This window comes from Phoca vitulina, unplaced genomic scaffold, assembly GCF_004348235.1.
Source record: "Phoca vitulina isolate PV1807 unplaced genomic scaffold, GSC_HSeal_1.0 scaffold18, whole genome shotgun sequence".
Lineage (NCBI taxonomy): Eukaryota > Metazoa > Chordata > Mammalia > Carnivora > Phocidae > Phoca > Phoca vitulina.
Genome location: NW_022589721.1, coordinates 10,740,850 through 10,758,397, shown reverse-complemented (window position 1 = coordinate 10,758,397; position 17,548 = coordinate 10,740,850). Strand labels below are relative to the sequence as shown.

General features: G+C 35.9%; 1 pseudogene; it reads right to left on the bottom strand.

Moving 5' to 3' along the window:
- Positions 1-656: 656 nt before the first annotated feature.
- Positions 657-1,149, bottom strand: LOC116639558 (annotated as a pseudogene).
- Between the last annotated feature and the right edge of the window lie 16,399 nt (positions 1,150-17,548).

Here is a 17,548-nt window from a genome sequence, read left to right as displayed (position 1 = left end):
ACTGCAGGCCTTGAATTGACACTAGCCCATCTGGAGAGTGCAAGTATGTGCTCTAAATAGAGCGCCCAGAGTCAGAAGCTCCTGATAAGACTCCCTCCAACATCCCTTGTTATATGCACTCTCCCCTGACTCCCAGGCCTTTACCCTTGTGAGCCCCTTGGTAAGACACCCCACCCCTAGAAGCTTACCAAAACCCTGCTTCTTTTGGTTTGAACTGACCAATCCAGCCTCAGCCTGGGAACCCCAAAGCAAGCAACCCTTCGACCCTAATGATGGCATACGCCACAGGTCCTGCTGTGTTCTCTCTGCCAGCATCTTGTCTTGAGTTCCCCACATGCCCCTGGGGGTGTGACCTGTACCTTGTCCAGGACCTATGAGTAATAAATGTCTCCATTTCACTTTCTCTTGTGGTCTTCTGCTGAATCATTGATCACCATCTGACACTCTGGGACTCTACTTTATAAACGTTAATTTAACAAAGTCACAATAATCTGGAAACTAGACTAGGGAATAATCTACTTCAAACACCTTCAGGTTGTTGGCAGAATTCTTTTTTTTTTTTTTTCTTATTAATACAGTATTTGTCTTCTCTCTGTCAAACTCTGAGCCAACCACTTTTCCAAGTCTGTCTGGGGAGGTATAAGAAAAGGAACATACAGGGCAGATGAGACACAGGAGAAGGACCTATGGGAGGTGGAGACAGGTCCTTTCCATGGCAAAGAGAATGAGAAAGGCCACCATCAGGCAGAAGAGCCCAATGGTGTCTGAGAGGGCAAAGCCCAGAATGGCGCAGGAGAAGAGCTGTTGCTTCAGAGAAGAGTTCTTGCCATAACCAATGATGAGGCTCCCAAACACAGCTCTAATTCCAGCCCCAGAGCCAGCCACCCCTACCATGGCAGCCCCAGCTCCAATGCACTTGGCTGCTGTGTCCACGTCCTGTGAAACGGTGCTGGTTCAGAAGCTGTGGTTAGGAATAAGTGAGGTCAGGGGACGAGGGGCTGCCAAGCTGCTGAGGCTCTCATCTGTCAGCGTCTCCAGAGGGTTTAGCACCACTGGGGACCGTGATCGGCTCAGCAGCTGAGGAGTGCTCTTGATAAAGAAGGGGGTGGAGATTCACTTTGCACAGGCATACATTTTCAGGGGATGAGGGGCTGCGGCAGCAGAGCTGCTGCCGGTACAGAGAAGACAGCTCATTTCTTGTGATTGTAAAGCTGAGGTGTCCCTTTCCTTCCTGGTGTTAGTCAGGAACCAGTCTCGGCACCTGGAGACTGCTTGTAGTTTCTTTCCATGTTGCCCCCTCAACACAAGAGGACTAACTTCAGCTTTTGCAAGGGAGTTTCTTTTTTTTTTTTTCAGTTTGCTACTCATTGCTTGGCCATATGCCATTTCTTAAGGTCTGTAATAATTTCCCAAATAAATGCATGCATTTATTTGAAATTTTTGCTTTAAAAATTAAATATAGTCTCTAAAGGTGTTCTTATACAATTTTTCACTCAAATTTACTTATTGATTTCTCTGAGTTATCACCTCAAATCCTAACTTAGTGATCTACTTTTTTCTCACATTCACATCATTTTCCAAAAACAATGCCTCATTTATAGAAATAAATTTTTACAACCCTTTACCCACTGGGCTTGTCCAGCAAGCCCCAGTTCACTGATTAAAAGCAATGTCCAGTGGTGAATTACATAAATACTTCTCTTAACCAGCCTAAGAAGACCGTGGAGGAAATGAATATTTTTCTGAAATTTAATAGAACTATTATCTGTATGAAGTGTATCTGGGAGACTACATTTAAAATTTTAAATCTTCTTCTAGAGTTATGTTCCTTTCTAGATTAACATCAATATTTTAGTGACCCTTAAAATACAATTTTTAACACTGAACATATTTTCTGACATAATAAACACTATAAAAGATGATATCTGAATAATTTTCCTCAATGTAGTACGGCCTAATTTAATATACCTATTCTTTTGCTCTGACAAAACTCAATAGCAAAAGCTTATGGTATTCTAAAATTTTCAAGTATTTTAAATAAAGTTTTTGTTTAGCCAAGTCTCAATAATCTTACACTTACAAAGTTGATTTTTCTCAAATACAAGATTTAATACTCATATCTGCCAAGTTTACTATTGTTAGTGTAAGTCCAATTTTTTTTTTTTTAATATTTTATTTATTTAACAGAGAGAGACACAGCGAGAGAGGGAACACAAGCAGGGGCAGAGGGAGAGGGAGAAGCAGGCTTCCCACCGAGCAGGGAGCCCGACGTGGGGCTCGATCCCAGGACCCTGAGATCATGACCTGAGCCGAAGGCAGACGCTTAACGACTGAGCCACCCAGGCGCCCCATAAGTCCAATTATTTTAAGAAGTATAATTTCCCCTGGCACTCCTTGGTTCCTTCACCCCAGACACTCCCTGGTTCCTTCTTTATCTTTCTTCATTTTTTTTTATTTTACATATTTAATTATTTGTTTGTCAATTATTGTTTGTCAATTATTTGTTTGTCAATTTGTCAATTATTTGTTGTCCTTAGAATGTAAGTTCCACAAGAGCTAGTGTTTCATTTGCTTTGTTGTAGTTGTTATTGTTGTTGTTTGTTTGTTTATAATACTTGTGCTCACAGAATCTAAGGAAGGGCTTGGAAATAATAGATACAGATGATCATTTGCAAGTGAATATATATATATATGTACATATATATATATATGACTTTTATTAGTCAAAACATTTTAAAGACATTGTATCATATTACTACCATAATGTGTTTTTAATAAAGTCTTATTTATGTTTACTGATCGTCTTTTCCAAGATGACATTTCTTTAATCATTCCTTCTAAAACTTTCCTTAAATCTTAGAATCAGTTTAATTTTTTAATAATTTTTGTCCTCCATCTTCCTCTCATTCTTCCCAAATATTTTCTTTTATCCTTCAATAAGTTTTCAATTCCTTTGGAAAATTATAAAAAAATCTAAATCAAAATATTTTTTCAGTTTTTACTTACAAAACTGATTGTAAATAATGTACATCTCAAAATGAAAGTTTATATTATTTCTCAAACTGGATTTTTCAAAAGTACACAATGTTATGCTACCTTGTCTAACAGTTTTCAAGCTTCTAATGTTACCATAGGCATAGAATCTGAATACTTTACCTAAATATTAAATTTCTGTTAAAAAGGCATTAATAGGCAAAGAAACTTTAATATATTCCGTTCTATAACCAAGAGTAATATTAACATTCAGCTAGTGAAATTCTGCAGTAAAGGAAAGACCTGTTAAGAGATTTAAAATGCTAGAAGAGCGCCTGCATTTACTATAAACGCATACTAAGAACCTTGCTGTATCACTCTTTAGAAATTAAAGTTCAAGAACCATTGCTAATGAAAGTAAAAGATAATTACTATTCAAAAGTCATTTTAGTTTGATGCCAAGAATTTAAAATAATTTCACATTTGACCTAAAGACCCCTACGTTTTGGCCTACATCTGTATACTGCAAGTTCCCTTGTGAAATTTAATGAATTGTCTTGTTTTAATATCAACTACTTTTCTTTTTTTTAAAGTCTATTTAGAATAGAGCTTGCTCATGGGTTTTCTTATACATGACAGTTAAGAATTCCATCATTTTCTAATTATGAATTAATTCTGCTTAAAAGAGCTATTTAGACAGTCTTTGCTTACTTCTGGATTAAAATGTAACAATTATTCCCTAAGGGTACCTATCATTAAATACTAGCTGTGCAATAATGTGCTCTCTCTTACCCCTTGAACTACCATTATATCCCAGCATACAGCTTCTGTTCATCCACTAGTAAAGCAATAATCCAGAGATGAATATATTGACTAAATGTATAGCTATTGGCTTGCCTAGACCTTGAGATGACTCTGCTGAATATACTTGATTGACAGATCACTTTGCTACTTTCATTACTACTACTAAAAATTGAAGCATCCATAGTGGAATAATGAAGTAATTCTAAGTAGGGATTTCACTATTCATCCTTCCTAATTTGAATCTAGCTGGGGATAAATTCTCAGTTATACTTGATTTTCAAATTATCAGTCTCTCCTCTCTTACCTTCTTATTTGCTAAAAATCTCTAGGACAGATTTTTCCCAAACTGCTTTTTGTAAGATCGTAACTTGTGTTAGGATTGCTTAACATAAAACTCAATTTCTGAAAATTGCCAAACTTTGAAAAATAAATATTTAATTTGAATATGGGCATTCTGAGTCATCACAGGAGTATATGATATGGGATAATTCTAAATTATTCTAACCACATTTTTTTTTTCTTTTCTCAAAAATCTCATTACCTTTTGGTGGTCAGTTTTGGAAATAAAGGAAAAATAATATTCATGATTTTTACAGCTCATTTTACTTTCAGATGTGATTCCTACACAAATGAGGACTAAATTCAGCCTATGGTATGCCACCACAACTACATATCAGGTTAAACACAGTTAATTGACAATTTTCATCACTGAATCTTTGGAAGACTTCCTAAGAATTCAGTTAGGACAGTCCATGGCACCTAATTATACTAAACAACTAGGCTGGTAAACCCCCACCTTACTATATTTTGCTAATCTTTCTTGGATCACATTCTCTACCTAAAAAGTAATAATAGGACTGTCATGTATAATGGTTTGCACTCTGCAAGTGTTTTCATATGCATTATTCCATTTTCATTTGATTCTCCAAATAACCATATGATTTAAAAAAGAGTTGTATAAGTCACATTTTATAGATGAAATTATAGTTTAAAGAAATAAAATACCCAAGTTACCACTGCTTATATATGAAAAAGCAGTAATTTATTTAGGACTTCTGATTTCAAGTTTAGTATCCTTCTAGAAAATATTCAAACTTTAAACTTTTAATAATTCCAATCATCTAAAGTCAAAAACAGTGATATTCTCCTCTTACTCAGATTTGGCCTCTTTCCCTCGTAATATGATTATGAAAACAAAACAAAAGCAAACAACAAAGCCCTTTACTTCAGTTCAACACTTATTCAGCACCTATTACATACCAATGTTCTAGGCACTGTGGATCCAAATAGGAGTAAAATATACATAACCTCTAAAGAAGCTAACACATTATTAGAAAACTTAGGTATACATGTAAACTTTTAAAAATAGGATGCACACATACAAAGTACAGAAAACATAGAATGCACAGAGGTTAAATAGAAATCAAATGCGCCTTTGAAGAAAAAAAAGGTGGTAGTCGGGAAGGGATTTATTATGAATCTATAATATGATGATACTCTTTCAGGAAAATAGAAGTTTGTCATGTATTTAAAAGTAGAAAGAACCTAAGGAAGGAAGTTCCTTAGACGTTCCTAAGGAACATAAACTAAAAAAAGAAAAAATTATAAAGAGAGTAAGGCATGAAAGATCATGAGATTTTCAAAAAAGTAGTATATTTTTATATTGCTGTAGTAGAAAATGAGTTGGGAAAGAAAAGAGTAAGATATGATCCTAAAAAGATAGGCAGTTTGGTAGAGAGAAAAATTTCCACATTTTTTAAATTTAAATTCAATTAGCCAAGGTATAGTTCATCATTAGTTTTTGATATAATGTTCAGTGATTCATTAGTTGAGTATATCAGCCAGTGCTCATCATATCACATGCCCTCCTCAATGCCCATCACCCAGTTATCCCATCCCCCACCCACCTCCCTTTCCACAAGCCTGTTTGTTTCCCAGAGTCAAGAGTCTCATATGGTTTGTCTCCTTCTCTGATTTCTTCCTCTTCGGTTCTCCCCCCCATCTCTATTGTCCTCTGCACTATTGCTTATGTTCCACATATGAGTTAAACCATATGATAATTGTGTTTCTCTGACTGACTTATTTCACTTGGCATAATACCCTCCCAGTTCCATCCATGTTGATGTAAATGGTAGATACTCATCCTTTCTAATGGCTGAGTAATATTCCATTGAATATATGAACCACATCTTCTCCATTCATTCATCTGCATTTAAATTCCACCTCTGACATTTATTAAACGTTTTACTTTGGTAAAGTTATCCAATTTCTCTGAACCTTTTTTTATCCACTAAGAAATTGGGATAACCATGCCTACCTATTACATATTATGTGTATAATGAGCCCAGCATAGGATATGACAATACATAAGTGCTAAGTGAATGTAACCTATTGGTTTAAACAGAGATAAGCCAAATCTCAAACTTGTAATTTTGCTATGGATCATGGATTCTGTCATGAATCAACCTCAAATGATTTTAAATGATAAAATAAATTGTAGGAGAAATACATTCTGAACCATCTAAACTTGGTTTTATTTTCTTTGAAAAAATTAAAATATCTGCTTTTAGCACTTGATCAAAGATCCATTTTCCAAATGTGTTATATTTATTTTGTATTATATTTCTAGTGTGGTGCTTTATTTCCATTACATAACTTTAGCTAACCTAGTTGAATGTTTTTCCACATCATTTAATGTATACATCTTATCATAAATAATTGTGATGATGTCATATTCTTTCCCTATTCGGAAAAGAGATCTAAAATATATTCAAGTATTAAATTTTATGACTGAATAACATATGATTTTTAAGAACAAAGCCATTTTCTCAATGTTTAGTGTTCACCTCAGAGGAAAATAAAGGCCTAATAGCCAAAACACATTGCATTCAAAGTGTTTCAAACTGCACTAAAAGTGACAATTTATAAACTTTAATTATATCACAGTAAATACCACAATAAGTATGAATCTTAGACTTCCCCCATGATTGAACTAAAGATATATACAATATATCTTTAGATATATATATTAAAGTAATTTTCCAGTGAAATTTTAGGATAACAGTGGTGTTTCTTGGTAGCTTTCTTTAGCATAACCGCTATAAGTAGCATGTAAACAATGATTTCATTAGGTTTAGAGAAACCCTTAGACATTAATCCTAATTCTAGGAGGGAGATTACCAGTTTGATCTTTTCCCTTTACTCTTTCAATGCAATGTTGATACTAATTAAAAAGTACTATTTGATTTTTTAAAAAGTAAACTTAAGTCCAGTACTGTGAGTTCATAATAAATATATACATGAATATGTATATATATTTTAAAATGTATAAACAAGCAAATAAACAAATAAATAAATAAATAAGTTGAACTTAGTTATATCACAATTACTCTCATAAAACCAAAGATACTTTTAGATGCTTGAGTTGTTCCCAACATAGTTTTCCCTGAGAAAAATAAGTCAGAAATTGATCTTAAGCCTAAGGAAGCAATTTTAATTATTAATATATCAATTCTCTTTACAAAAATCTCCCTGGTTTTACCTATCTTTATGCCTGACTTCTAGCTTTCTCTAATTTGTTTCGGGTCCCTTTATTCTTTGAGGATTGTCAAATCAAATCTCTAAGTGAATTCCAGAGATTTTTACTCCAACTCTAATCTATTTTTATGGCCATATCTGGATCATTTGATGACAAGAATTCAAAACTGGATATTTTTTCTCAAGAATAACTTTAAAAAAATCATTCATCCATGGGGCACCTGGTGGCTCAGTTGGTTAAGCACCCAACTCTTGATTTCAGCTCTAGTCATGATCCCAGTGTCCTGGGATTGAGCCCCACCTCAGGCTCTGCGCTGAGTGGGGGGCCCACTTGAGATTCTCTCCCTCCCTCTCCCTCTGCCCCTTCCTGCCAGTCACATGCACACGTGCTCTCTAAATAAATTTAAAAAATTAAAAATTAAAAAATTCATCCAAGTTCTTCTTTTTTAAGAATTCCTAAGCACCCTATGCCACATGGATTTCCTTAGATACTTACCCCATTTATTTGATTTAAAACATCCATAATTGTAATATCAAGGTTTTATTTTTGAGTGTCTCCAGAACGTTCTGGGTTGTTTTCTCATTTAGAATTTGAAGCCATTGAACCATATCTTAATTCTTAACTAGTTGATACAGGTATTCCCTAAACATAGACTCAGTAAAGTGACTCATTCTCACTTAAGTAATGTGTGTTTTCTTCAGTTAATTAATTTATTAACTTATTCATTCTTTCAAGGAACATGTATTGAACGTCTATCACAGGCTAAAAAATTAATTATATTACAGGTCTCAGTTGCTACTATCAAGGAAATAAATTATAAATGCCAATATAATGTTAAAAAAAAAAAGCCACGCTAGACAGAAACAATTTGCCAGGCTACCTCAAAGGACAACCAAACATTCTGTATGTCTGGAAAGATTGTCTGAAAAAAGTGATATCTAACCTTATCCCAAGAGGGAGCAGGCCAATTAGGGTAGTTTAATAAGAAGGGGAATAAGGAGCAAGTAAGGAGGGACCTGACAATAAAGCTTTAGAGTTCCTTATAAAATCCTTTATCACATCATTTTGGAAATTTTCACATATGTTTACCCATCAGATTCTCTGTGTGATTTTGACGTCATGGGTTCTGGGACAAGTATTTTGGAGACATTCTCTTTATTTCAATATTGGTTTGGTACAATGTGTTGGCAATTATAACCAGCATGCTGATTCTCAGTTCAGTCATCTGGCGAAATGCTCTCAGGATCAGAGAGTATATTCCCAAGAATGTCACTAAAAAACTTAAACTTCTTTGTCTTTCCTCTTGTAAGACAAATTTGATCTAGTTGTCTTTGACTCATACATGCACTACCAAATAAAATTAGGCATTGGGACAATATTACTATTGTACATCCCAGTTATGATGTATTTTAAGTAAGCCCTCAAAATCTAATCAAGTTAGTTTCTTAAAAGTCTTTCAAAATTTAATAGAAAAACATTAGAAGATAAGAGGCAAGTTGATGTGGTTCTTATCCAGTCTTTTCATGTCTTTCAGTAAATCACTATGCAAAATAAAAGAAAATCACTTGAATAAAACACTGATTTTTAGTTGGCCTATAAGTGAAATGATGATGATGACATAACATACATAAATGTAATAGTTTTAGAAACTGCTATAAAAAGCATTGAAACGCAAATTTAGAGGAGACAGGATTATTAAAAACAACATAATTCAAAAATTTATGTAGATTTTTAATGGCAATAAATCCGTTCTGACTGGTTCATCTGAGCAGTCTCTGATTCTAAAATTGTCAGGGACTTAATTGACAGATATTGTACTTATTGAATTACGGCCTTGAAAATGAATTTGATTCCTCTCAGTTAATACTTAGGATCATACTATGCAAAAAGTGTATCACATTATCCAAATCCAAAAAAAGCAGACTTAATATATAGTTAAAATATTAAAGCACATCAGTTTGTTAAAAGATGAAGACACAAAAAATATAGAAGTGGTTATCAGATTGACTAAAGTGATTAATTTTTTAAAACAGAAAAAATAAACACAATTTTAATTATGTTCACACATGTGGGAACCCCACAAAGATATGACACTCCTACATTGACTAAATTTTACCATAACTGTTACTTTTTTTAAATGAGGTTTCTAAGAAAACATCTTTAGTTTTAGAAAGCGTTCTTTTATGTGAACCAGATATTTTCATATAACATTCACATTTTAAATACTACATACTGAGTCACTTCTTCCATTTTCTGAAAATAAGAATAAACACTCAAGAAAGAGTGGTTGTTAAATTTAGCGTAATAAAAGATAGACATTATGCTCATTAAAGGTAGTAAAGATGCTAATTTCATTTAGCCAGTTCTTTAAGTGAAACTCTATCCATCTTTTCTAATGGAGTCACCTATACGCATTTGGCATTTAATGTACCAAAATAGCTGCAAGATTACAGCTGATTTTAGTTTCAATAATTCACTTGGCAAAGTGGAAAATTGAAATAGTATACCAAATAGTATATGAGTAATACTAAATATCTGCAGTTTTTAAGTCTTTAGTCAGATTCCTACTGGGGATATAGCTAGGGAAGTTTTGTTATTATGTTTATTTCTTTATTAGTTTATACGAAGAAAGAAAACCAAACTTATTGCTGTAAAAAATATATTTTGATTCTAAATCCTGCAATGATATAAGTCTTGCACCCTGTAACAACAGGGTAGAGAATATACAAGTGATATGCAGAGAATAAATAACAAATAGCTTAATTTATTCACACAAACAGTATTTGAATAGCTAAATAATGTTAAACACTATGTTAGGTATTTACACTATAAACATAATCCCTTGTTCTTAAAAACTATACAGCTAGGGGGAGGAGCAAGATGGCGGAGAAGTAGGGGACCTAAATTTCGTCTGGTCCCAGGAATTCAGCTAGATAGGTATCAAACCATTCTGAACACCTATGAACTCAACAGGAAATCGAAGAATAGCAGCAACTCTCTGAACAGAAAAGCGCCACTTTCTGGAAGGTAGGATGTGCGGAAAAGTGAATCGGAGGCGATATTCGGTAAGATAGACGGCAGGGGGAGGGAGCCTCCATCAGCAGCTACTCGCAAGTGATACAGCAGCAGAGCACAAAATCAGAACTTTTAGAAGTTGGCTCTGCTGAGGGACGTCACTCAAGTGGCTAAGTGGGGGGTGGAACCCTCGCTGGGACAGTGTGGTCTCAGGATCCTCGGGGTCATAGAGAGACCAGGGGTGCCTGAGTGCGGCAGAGCTCACAGGTACGATGGGGAAGCCGGCTGCAAAGACAGAGCTGAGGTACTGGCTCTCAGCTGGGGGTTGCCATAAACTGTGATCCGCGGCACAATCGGGCCACTGCTCCTCCAGCAGGGACCCAAGAAGCGGCAGATCCGGGAAGACTCCCCTTCCTCCCCCGGGAGGAGTGGCACGGGAGCACACCACAGGGATCTGCTGGGTTTGGAGACTCCAAACAGGGTCGTGTGCCAGAGATAGAAACGCTCGGTCACAGGCCGGGTGAGCACAGAGTGCAGCCAGAGACCAGGCAGATTGGAGTGACTGACTGCTTTTCTCTGGGACTCACTGAGGAGATGGGCCCCAAGTTCTCGTCTCCTCCGGGCAGATACTGGGAGGTCGCCATCTTCACCCTCATTTTCCAAAGCTGAGAGGAAAGATTGCAGGGAACAAAAACTCCCAAGAGCAAACCCAAGCAGATTTCTTAGCCCAGACCCGGCAAGGGTGGGACAAATCCGCTTCCAGCAAAGACATTTGAGAATCGCTGCCACAGGCCCCTCCCCCAGAAGATCAGCAAGAACAGCCAGCCAAGACGAAGTTTACCAATCAATGACAATGGCAGAACTCCAGCACTAGGGGAATGCAGCACATAGAATTCATGGCTTTTTTCCGCCTGATGCTTTAGTCTTTCAAAGTTAATTTTTCTAATTTTTTTTTCTTTTTCTTTATTTTTTTTAATTTTACTTTTTCCCTTTCTCAACCAACATCTTATCAATCCCTTTTTTAAAATTTTTTTTATTTTTCATTTTTAGAGTCATATTCTATCCCTTTGTAGTAGTAAACCTTACTTTTGGTATATATATAAGTTGTTCTCTTTTTAAAATTTTGGGATACAGTTTCTTCTAACAGACCAAAATATACCCTAAATCTCTACTGTATGGCTTTGTTCTAGTCTCCTGCCTGATCACATTCTCTTTTTTTTTTTAATTTCTTTCTTTTTTCAGCCAACTTCTTATCAAATCCTTTTATAAAATCTTTTATAATTTTCATCTTTAAAGTCATATTCCAACCTTCATCGTATTTACCCTTATTTTTGTACATATATAAGCTTTTCTTTCTTTAAAATTTTGGGAGGCACTTTCTTCTAACAGACCAAAATATGCCCAAAATCTAGTGTGTGGCACTGATCTATTCATCAGCCTGATCATATTTGATCATATTCTTTTTTTAAATCTTTTTCTTTTTTTTCTTTTTTCTTTCTTTCCCTTTCTTTTCCCCTACTTTCAGGTCTCTTCTGATTTGTTTAGTGTATATTCTTCTGGGGACAATGTTACCCTGTTATCATTTTGTCCTCTCATTCAACTATTCTCCTTTGGACAAAATGACAAGACAGAAAAAATCACCCCCCAAAAAAAGAACAAAAGTCAGTACCGACTGCCAGAGACCTAATCAATATGCACATTAGTAAGATGTCAGAACTAGAGTACAGAAGGACAATTATAAAGATACTAGCTGACCTTGAAAAAAGCATGGAAGATATTAGAGAAACCCTTTCTGGAGAAATAAAAGAACTAAAATCTAACCAAGTCAAAAGCAAAAAGATATTAATGAGGTGCAATAAAAAATGGAGGCTCTAACTGCTAGGATAAATGAGGCAGAAGAAAGAATTTGTGATATCGAAGACCAAATGATGGAAAATAAAGAAGCTGAGGAAAAGAGAGATAAACAACTACTGGATCACGAGGGCAGAGTTCAAGAGATAAGTGATATCACAAGACAAAACAATATTAGAATAATTGGGATCCCAGAAGAAGAAGAAAGAGAGAGAGGGGCAGAAGGTATATTGGAGCAAATTATATCAGAGAACTTCCCTAATTTGGGGAAGGAAACAAGCATCAAAATCCAGGAGGCACAGAGAACCCCCCTCAAAATCAATAAAAATAGGTCAACACTCCGACACCTAATAGTAAAATTTATGAGTCTCAGAGACAAAGAGAAAATCCTGAAAGCAGCCTGGCACAAGAGGTCTGTAACCTACAATGGTAGAAACATTAGATTGACAACAGACCTATCCACAGAGACCTGGCAGGCCAGAAAGGACTGGTATGATATATTCTGAGCACTAAATGAGAAAAATATGCAGCCAAGAATACTATATCCAGCTAGGCTGTCATTGAAAATAGAAGGAGAGATAAAAAGCTTCCAGAACAAACAAAAACTAAAGGAATTTGCAAACACAAAACCAGCCCTAAAAGAAATATTGAAAGGGGCCGTCTAAGCAAAGAGAGAGCCTAAAAAGTAACATAGACCAGAAAGGAACACAGACAATATACAGTAACAGTCACCTTACAGGTAAGACAATGGCAATAAATTCATTATCTTTCAACAGTTACCCTGAATGTAAATGGGCTAAATGCCCCAATCAAAAGACATAAGGGATCAGATTGGATAAAAAAGGAAGACCTATCAATATGCTGTCTTCAAGAAACTCATTTTAGACCCAAAGACACCTCCAGATTGAAAGTGAGGGGACGGAAAACCATTTACCATGCTAATGGACACCAAAAGAAAGCTGGGGTGACAATCCTTATATCAGACAAATTAGATTTTAAACCAAAGGCTATAATAAGAGATGAAGAAGGACACTATATCTTACTTAAAGGGTCTATCCAACAAGAAGATCTAACAATTATAAATATCTATGCCCCTAACATGGGAGCAGCCAATTATATAGGCGAATTAATAACAAATGCAAAGAAACACATTGACAACAATACAATAATAGTAGGGGACTTTACCACTCCCCTCACTGAAATGGACAGATCATCTAAGCAAAAGATCAGCAAGGAAATAAAGTCTTTAAATGACACACTGGACCAAATGGACTTCATAGATATATTCAGAACATTCCATCCCAAAGCAACAGAATACACATTCTTCTCTAGTGCCCATGGAACATTCTCCAGAATAGATCACATTCTAGGTCAAAATCAGTTCTCAACCAGTACCAAAAGACTGGGATCATTCCCTGCGTATTTTCCGACCACAATCAGTCACAAGAGGAATGTCAGAAAGAATTCAAATTTGAGGAGGCTAAAGAGCGTCCTACTAAAAAATAAAAGGGTCGCCCAGGAAATTAAAGAAATATTTAAAAAATTCATGGAAACCAAAGAAAATGAAAACACAACTGTTCAAAATCTTTGGGATGCTGCAAAGGCAGTCCTAAGAGGAAAGTATATAGCAATACAAGCCTTTTTCAAGAAACAAGAAAGGTCTCAAATACACAACCTAACCCTACACCTAAAAGAGCTGCAGAAAGAACAGCAAATGAGCCTAAACCCAGCAGGAGAAGAGAAATAATAAATATCAGAGCAGAAATCAATGAAATAGAAACGAAGAGTAGAACAGATCAATGAAATTAGGAGCTGATTCTTTGAAAGAATTAATAAGATAAACCCTTGGCCAGACTTATCAAAAAGAAAAGAGAAATGACCCAAATAAATAAAATCGTAAGTGAAAGAGGAGAGATCACAACCAGCACCAAAGAAATACAATCAGTTATAAGAACATATTATCAGCAAGTATATGCCAGCAAATTAGATAATCTGGAAGAAATGGACGCATTCCTAGAGATGTATAAACTACCAAAACTGAACCAGGAAGAAATAGAAAACCTGAACAGACCTATAACCACTAAGGAAATTGAAGCAGTCATCAAAAATCTCCCAACAAACAAAAGCCCAGGGCCAGATGGCTTCCCAGGGGAATTCCACCAAACATTTAAAGAAGAATTAATACCTATTCTTCTGAAGCTGTTCCAAAAAAATAGAAATGGAAGGAAACTTCCAAACTCGTTTTATGAGGCCACCATTACCTTGATCCCAAACCAGACAAAGACAAAGACCCCATCAAAAAGGAGAATTACACACCAATATCCTTGATGAACATGGATGCAAAAATTCTCACCAAAATACTAGCCAGTAGGATTCAACAGTACATTAAAAGGATTATTCAGCACAACCATCTGGGATTTATCCCTGGGCTGCAAGGTGGGTTCAACATCTGCAAATCAATCAATGTGATATAATACATCAATAAAAGAAAGAACAAGAACCATATGATCCTCTCAATAGACGCAGAAAAAAAATTTGACAAAGTACAGCATCCTTTCTTGATCAAAACTCTTCAGAGTATAGGGATAGAGGGTACATACCTCAATATCATAAAAGCCATGTATGAAAAACCCACAGCGAATATCATTCTCAATGGGGAAAAACTGAGAGCTTTCCCCCTAATGTCAGGAATACGGCAGGGATGTCCACTATCACCACTGCTATTCAAAGTAGTACTAGAAGTCCTAGCCACAGCAATCAGGCAACAAAAAGAAATAAAAGGCATCTGAATTGGCAAAGAAGTCAAACTCTCACTCTTTGCAGATGATATGATACTTTATGTGGAAAACCCAAAAGACTCCACACCAAAACTGCTAGAACTCATATAGGAATTCACTAAAGTGGCAGGATATAAAATCAATGCACAGAAAACAGTGGCATTCCTATACACCAACAACAAGACAGAAGAAAGAGAAATTAAGGAGTCGATCCCATTTACAATTGCACTGAAAACCATAAGATACCTAGGAATAAATCTAACCAAAGAGGCAAAGAATCCATACTCAGAAAACTATAAAGTACTCATGAAAGAAATTGAGGAAGACAAAGAAATGGAAAAACGTTCCATGCTCATGGATGGGAAGAACAAATATTGTGAAGATGTCAATGCTACCTAGAGCAATCTACATATTTAATGCAATCCCTATCAAAATTCCATCAGCTTTTTTCAAAGAAATGGAACAAATAATCCTAAAATTTGTATGGAAGCAGAAAAGACCCCGAATAGCCACAGGAATGTTGAAAAAGAAAAGCAAAGCTGGTGGCGTCACAATTCCAGACTTCAAGCTCTATTACAAAGCTGTCATCATCAAGACAGTATGGTACTGGCATAAAAACAGACACATAGATCAATGGAACAGAATAGAAAGCCCAGAAATGGACCCTCCACTCTATGGTCAACTAATCTTTGACAAAGCAGGAAAGAATGTCTAATGGAAAAAGGACAGTCTCTTCAACAAATGGTGTTGGAAAAATTGGACAGCCACAGGTAGAAGAATGAAACTGGACCATTTCCTTACACCACACACAAAAATAGACTCAAAATGGTTGAAAGACCTAAATGTGAGACAGGAATCTATCAAAATCCTAAAGGAGAACACAGGCAGCAATTTCTTCGACCTCAGCTGCAGCAACTTCTTCCTAGAAACATCGCCAAAGGCAAGGGAAGCAAGGGCAAAAACGGACTATTGGGACTTCATCAAGATAAAAAGCTTTTGCACAGCAAAAAAACAGTCAACAAAACCAAAAGACAACCGACAGAATGGGAGAAGATATTTGCAAATGAGATATCAGATAAAGGGCTAGTATCCAAAATCTATAAAGAACTTATCAAACTCTACACCCAAAGAACAAATGATCGAATCAGGAAATGGGCAGAAGACATAAACAGACATTTTTCCAACGAAGACGTCCAAATGGCCAACAGAAACGAAAAAGTGTTCAACATCGCTCGGCATCAGGGAAATCCAAATCAAAACCTCAGTGAGATACCACCTCACACCAGTCAGAATGGCTAAAATTAACAAATCAGGAAATGACAGATGTTGGTGGGGATGCGGAGAAAGGGGAACCCTCCTACACTGTTGGTGGGAATGCAAGCTGGTGCAGCCACTCTGGAAAACAGTATGGAGGTTCCTCAAAAAGCTGAAAATAGAGTTACCTTTCAATCCAGCAATTGCACTACTGGGTATTTATGCCAAAGATACAAATGTAGGGACCCGAAGGGGTACGTGCACCCTGATGTTTATAGCAGCAATGTCCACAATAGCCAAACTATGGAAGGAGCCAAGATGTCCATGACAGATGAATGGATAAAGAAGATGTGGTATATATATACAATAGAATATTATGCAGCCATCAAAAGGAATGAGATTTTGCCATTTGCAATGACATGGATTGAACTGGAGGGTATTATGCTGAGCGAAATAAGTCAATCAGAGAAAGACATGTATCATATGACCTCACTGATACAAGGAATTCTTAATCTCAGGAAACAAACTGAGGGCTGCTGGGGTAGGGGGGGTGGGAGGGATGGGGTGGCTGGGTGATAGACACTGGGGAGGGTATGTGCTATGGTGAGTGCTGTGAATTGTGTAAGACTGTTGAATCACAGACCTGTACCTCTGAAACAAATAATACAGTATATATTTAAAAAAAAAAAAAGATAGTAGGAAGGGAAAAATGAAGGGGGGTTAATTGGACGGGGAGACAAACCATGAGAGACTATGGACTCTGAGAAACAAACTGAGGGTTCTAGAGGGGAGGGGCGTGGGGGATGGGTTAGCCTGGTGATGGGTATTAAAGAGGACAGGTATTGAATGGGGCACTGGGTGGTATACGCAAACAATGAATCATGGAACACTACATCAAAAACTAATGATGTAATGTATGGTGATTAACATAATAAAATTTTAAAAATGCAAAAAAAAACTATACAGCTGTAATAAAAAAAATGAGAGAGAACATATAGATAAATGTAAAAAATGTAAAGCGTATTATAGCAGAGAATAATAGGGTCTATGAGCTAAATGTAACTAATTGATGATATATAACTAAAATTTTGAGGAATTCTAGATTAAGGCAATAACAAACTTGAAATTTAAAAATATAGTGTTACTTGATGTTGCCAGATCTTAATTTGTCTGAAATTCTATTCACTAATAGTTGAGTTCTGTGTCAATATTTGCTTTAATGGAAGGTATCTGGTACAGATGTTGCCTCTTTTATCTGTTTATAATTCACAAGTGTAAGATTCACATTTCCTATGACATAAACCAATCAATCCATCTATTGAATAGCAAGAATTAT